The sequence below is a fragment of the Leptonychotes weddellii genome, chromosome X (assembly GCF_054177405.1).
Source record: "Leptonychotes weddellii isolate Sample4059 chromosome X, ASM5417740v2, whole genome shotgun sequence".
Taxonomy (NCBI): domain Eukaryota; kingdom Metazoa; phylum Chordata; class Mammalia; order Carnivora; family Phocidae; genus Leptonychotes; species Leptonychotes weddellii.
Genome location: NC_138385.1, coordinates 2,087,778 through 2,093,701, shown reverse-complemented (window position 1 = coordinate 2,093,701; position 5,924 = coordinate 2,087,778).

The following is a 5,924-nucleotide window of genomic DNA, read 5'->3' as shown; positions in this document are numbered from 1 at the left end:
TTTTTTTTTTTAAAGATTTTATTTATTTATTTGAGACAGACAGAATGAGAGACAGAGAGCATGAGAGGGAGGAGGGTCAGAGGGAGAAGCAGACTCCCTGCCGAGCAGGGAGCCCGATGCGGGACTCGATCCCGGGACTCCAGGATCATGACCTGAGCCGAAGGCAGTCGCTTAACCAACTGAGCCACCCAGGCGCCCTGTTTCTTACTTTCTTAAGACTTATTGATAAACCCAAGGATTTAGTTTGAGGTGGTCTTTTGGCAAGCTGTATCTAGATGACAGGTCTCTGGACAGCCTTTACAGCAATCTATCTGACTCACATTTAATTTGAGGTACAAAATAAGAGGTTTTACTCTGACTAAGCTCTGTCTTGTGAGAAACAAATTCCCTAAAGCCTGGAAAAAAATATTGTGTTACTTTTTCCAAGGCATCATTAAGACCACATTAGATCATTTCTTCATTCAACCAACAAAAATTTATTAAAAGAGCATCTACTGACACCGGGATATCAAGTTTTAGGCCTGTTCAAACATCTCCAGCCATCGGGCTGTTAACTGTAGTCCTCCTGAGGTAGTAACTCTAATGTTTTTTAGGGGAAGTAACTTCAATTTGCCTAAAATGATTCTTGTTCCTTTAATGCATGGTTAAGTTGTTTGCAAACCCAGGAAGGTCCATAGTGCTTTAGGACCCTACCCCTGGATTAAAACCTCGTGGGTTCAAATCCTACCTTCTTCCACTAGAGGTGTGACCTTGAGCAACTTTTTTTTTACTTCTCTAGAACTCAGGCACCTCATCTGTAAAATGGAGGTAATAATAATTATTATCCTTCAGGGTTGTAAGGAGTCAGTGAATTGAGCACAGCACATAGTTCAAGTAAGCTCTCAATAACTGAGCTACTGTTACAGAGAGAGAAAGGGGGAAAAAAACCTACTGTTTTTCTTGCCTTGATCTCACAACTAAGGACAGAAAGAACAAGACATGAATTCTGATCTCAAAGCTGCTCAAAGTCTAGTGGTAAAAAGTCTCTCAACTGGCAGAGTAAATGACCATAGTTCAGTTGGACAAATGCCACAATAGTGCAAAGTGAGCACACAGGAGTATGAGGAAAGTTAAGTTTTGAATTATGAGGAAGTATTTAGAAAAGTGGTAAAGGGATGAGGGATTTCCAAGCAGAGGGAAGAGCATGTTCAAAGAAAATCCGAGTCATGAGAGAGTACTATGCATTTGGGGTACTGCCAATGTTTCAGTGTGAGTGTACCAAAGGATTTTGAGAGATGGAATGGTGGAAGGCAAGAGTAAAGAGGCAGGAAGGAGCTTTGGATACCAGAGTCAGTAATTTGGACTTATCCTTAAGGCTATAAGAAGCCATTAGAGGGGCACCTGGCTGGCTCAGTCGTTAAGCATCTGCCTTTGGCTCAGGTCATGACCCCAGGGTGCTGGGATCGAACTCCGCATCATTGGGCTCCCTGCTCCACGGTAAGTCTCCTTCTCCCTCTCCCACTCCCCCTGCTTGTGTTTCCTCTCTCACTGTGTCTCTCTCTGTCAAATAAATAAATAAAATCTTTAAAAAAAAAAAAAAAGAAGCCATTAGAAGGCTTCAATTAGGGAAGTGATTTGTGTTTTGGAAGTGTCATTCCAGAAGCAATGTGAAGAAAGGATCAAAGGGCAACAATGTATTACAAACTACAGCAAAATTTATGTGAGAAATGCTGAAAGTAGTATTAGAAGACACAATGAGAAGTACACAGAATTTAGAAACAATTGATTGCATATGGGCCATGACTAGATGTAGGGATAGAGGAGATGTTGCTATTACAGGGAGATAAGTGGCAGTGGATGTATTGACAACTTAGTAAGTCTGCATGTAAACAGGAAAAGAAAGTAGAGAAGAGAATTTCACTGCACCAAATCAACGAGGAGATGAGGGAGAGGAAAGAGAGGACAGATGGGCAGGAAATAGAAATGTCAAGTTACAGAGATCTCAGTAAGATCAGAGAAGAGATGTAGAAGAAGGAGAGAGCAGAATGGCTAAGAGGTTGTGATCTGTGATGTTTTAATGTATGCATTCAGAGGTAGAGTAGTTTCTGGTGGAGAATAAACCCAGAAGGTGTCTGTGGGAGAGCATGGCTAGTATGAGGTAGAGAAGTTCACTGGAAATTAATAAATATTTAGAAATTAATAAAAACACTCTATGTCAGTATTCCATAACATTTTAAATATGCTTACCCTGCGACCCAGCAATACCACTATTAGGCAAATTCCATTAGCCTAGAGAATCCCATGCACACATGCCCTCAAAGACATGGTCCAGAAGACCCAGAGTGGCAATACTTGTAACAGTCCTAAACAGGACACAATCCAAATACCAAAAGAAGTTGAGTGACTATACAAATTGCAGTATATCTATAAATTCAATATCATTCAGTAAAGGAAATGAACACACTATGCCATATGTAAAAAACCTAGATGAATCTTATAAGCAAAATACTGAGTCAAAGAAGCCAGACACACAAGAATATATACTGTATGAGGCCATTTTTATAAAGTTAAAGGCAGGCATGCATAAGTAGATTATAAAACTGATACACAATAACCAGGGAGCTCGTGTTGGAAATGAGCATGGGGGGATTCTGGAGGACAAGTCATGTTTTCTTTGAATTAGGTAGTGCTTACATGAATGTCCACCTTATAATTATTCCTTATACCATATATTTATATTTTATGCACTTTTCTATAGATGTGTTATAGTTCATAAAAATAGCTTAAATATTGTATAGTACTGTAATACTCTCACAGCTGAGTCATTTTACTGGGTTAAATTTGGGAAATAGCATGTTCCACATTAGAGTACATTCTGGATGTGTATGTGTGTTTTGGTGGAGATGGAATTAGTGGAGTGGGATATAGTATGTGACATACCATTTTTAAATTTGTCTCACAAGAAAATGGTCTAAAAGGATTCCTCTGGTTTCTTATGGATCCTACCTTTTAAAGAAACATCTTTTAAAGAACCCTGATTTATGATGAAAAACCCATTCCAGAACTTTTCACTTAACAAATTAGCTATGGCCAATATCAGTGGCTCTCAAAACAGTGAACACACAAATTCCTTTATAGGAAGATTGTTAAGTTGTCGAATCATTGGAGCCATTCTTAGTAGAAGAAGGGGCAGGAAGAGGAAATCTTCATTTTGAATAAATACACCTTGAGATTCTAATGCTGGTGATCCAGGGACATGGGAAATCAACACTGCAGAACCTGATATTTCCCTCCATTCTGGCTGCATGAATAAAAAATATCTGATCAATTCAGTCCCAAAGGAGATTTGTTCATATGAACAAAAGCACCAAGACAGTGGAATGTTGCATTGATAGGGGGACTTGGTCACAGCCAGTCAGTGACCCCAGAAGTACTCTGTGCAAACTCAGCCTGAAAGCCTCTATCATGTCCAAGCTAGAGAGAAGATGAGAGGCTGGAGACTGATGTAAGCAACTGGAAGTTTGATGGCAGGAAATTGAGGGAATTCCCATTTAGAGTTTGGAGTTCTCTGTTTCCTCCATGAAAATGAAGGGTAAGTTTATCTTCTATGTGAGAGAATGCTTACAGAGCACGTATAAAATAAAAGTAATTGTAGGGGGAGGATGAGATAGGTGGCTAGAGGAACAGAGTAGGAATACTAAGCAATGTTGAAGATCCAGATGAAACTGTTGATTGTGAATTTATAATGATATAGTCAATGTGACAGGGGCTGGCAGCAATGAGCAAACAAGCTTTAGCCACCTGAGGCCCTGGACAGAGGTGAGATACAGGGCATTGGCTGTGGTCCTGAATAGCTTAATTGATACTTGTTTTCTTAGTTGCCTAGCAGCTCTTGGTAATAGAAGCTGAGAAGTTGGGCATTGAATTCTTCCCTAGTTCCAAAGCACTTCAGGGTCTCCTGTTCACTGATGGCATGGTTTCTGATTCTCTGTTTTCCTATCCTCTTCCCTCTCCAGAGAACCCACCCTATCTGATTCCTACAGGTCAATCTTCTCCTAGTTAGTTCCTTCTCATTGGACAACATATTGTCTACCCTTCTTTCTTGCAGGTAGAGTCTGTGGTTTTTGCCTTTCTCAGATCCATCCCAGCATGGCTAGTGCTGGACTGAATAAACAGCAGAGGATTTCAAAGTGTTTTGTTACTCCTCAAAATGACATGAACCTCAACACCCTGTTTTATTACTCCTCAGATGACCAAACCAGACCAAGTACATGCTTTTATAGAAGAAAATCCTAAACGAGCTGCAGAGCAGGTCATGAACAAGACTTCTAATTGGATATCAATGATGTAATGACACTTATTACAAACACAGGTCTGGTTGTTCTTCACACTGCTTGCATATATAATTTCTATTTCACAATTGCAAAAATATTCTTCAGAAATCACCACCTTTCTCAAGTGATTTGAGTTTTCAGTCCTTGGTGTTTTGCCTTCTGACACTCCCTAAACATCCCAGCAGTGCTCAGAAATGCCTAGTGTCTTCTATTTCTTTTTCCTCCTCCTGAATTCCTTGTGATTTTCTCAATGTGTATGGGTCACGGCTTTTCTGTCAAATTCACTAAAAGAGTCAGACAAGGTCCCTCCCCTCATGTAACTTATATTCCAGTGAAGAGAGACAGATGAAGAGAGAGCAAAATGATCTCAGTGAGTGATGCATGTTCTGAAGACTATCAAGAGAGCAATGTCATAGAAAGTGAAGTTGGAATAATATTAGATTACAAGGAGATGTCTGGCATGAATTGAAAAGTTTACCCATGCACCTATCTGGAAGAGGAGTATTCCAGGTAGAGGGATCAGCAAATGCCAGGCCCTTGGGCAGGAGTGTACTTGGTGAGTTTGAGGAATAGCAAGAAGGCAAGTAAAGCTTCAGTGAAGTGAGCCTGGAGAGAGTGGGGGGAAGTTAGGAGTATGAATTTTGTTGCAAGTGGCCCAGGAAGGCATTGGAGGGTTTTGAGCAACAAAGTTATAGCATCTGGTTTCTATTTCATAAACATTTCCTTTAGCTTCTGTGTAGAGAGTAGACTGTAGAGTTATGTTACAGATAACAGAACCACTTTCACCCATTTAAACAGAAAGGATTTGGAATTAGATGCTTACAAAAGTGTTGCAAGAATCAGAAGAATATACTCTAGGTTAAATTGCCAGAACCATTTCCCATAATAACATCAAATAATTGGCACCATCAGGAAGCTGGAGATTCAGGAAGCCACCGTCCCCACAGCTGCTTCCAGGACTACATCTTCTCTGCTGAGATTATACAAATCTTGGCTCCAAGACCACATTGCCTCATTCTCTATCTAAATAAAGTGGATACCCCATGACCTGCCTTTTGATGCCCACAAAACTAGGAACCACACCTTGGGACGTCTGTTACTGCTCATGCAGAGAAAGCAAAAACTTCCAAGACCATGCTCACTATCAAAAACCAGAAATTGCAGAAGCAAAAGCATGAACTCTTCTCCACTTACTTTTTCAAATTACATGCAGATCCATCTGCTTGGCAGAGGTTAGGGTTACCTGTGGAATCCAGACAAGAGAAACTTCTGGATATATAAACTTAGCTCTCCAACCTCTATCATTTAGTAAGGTATGCTATGATTGGGGTTGGAATGAGGTCAAGTAAGCTAATACATGATGTTTGTGACAGGAGACAATATCAGAAGTTGGGAAACCAGTTAGAGGCTATTATAATACTCCACCTCAATTTTTGGACCATTGTATTTTTATTTTCATTTCTCTTCATGTATTTATTAATTTCCTCTTTGATTTCTTCATTGACCCATTGATTGTTATTAGTATGTTGTTTAGCTTCCATGTGAGCCTCCTCCTCTGTTTCCTGCAGTTTTTTTAATTTAATTTAATTTTATTATGTTATGGTAATCACC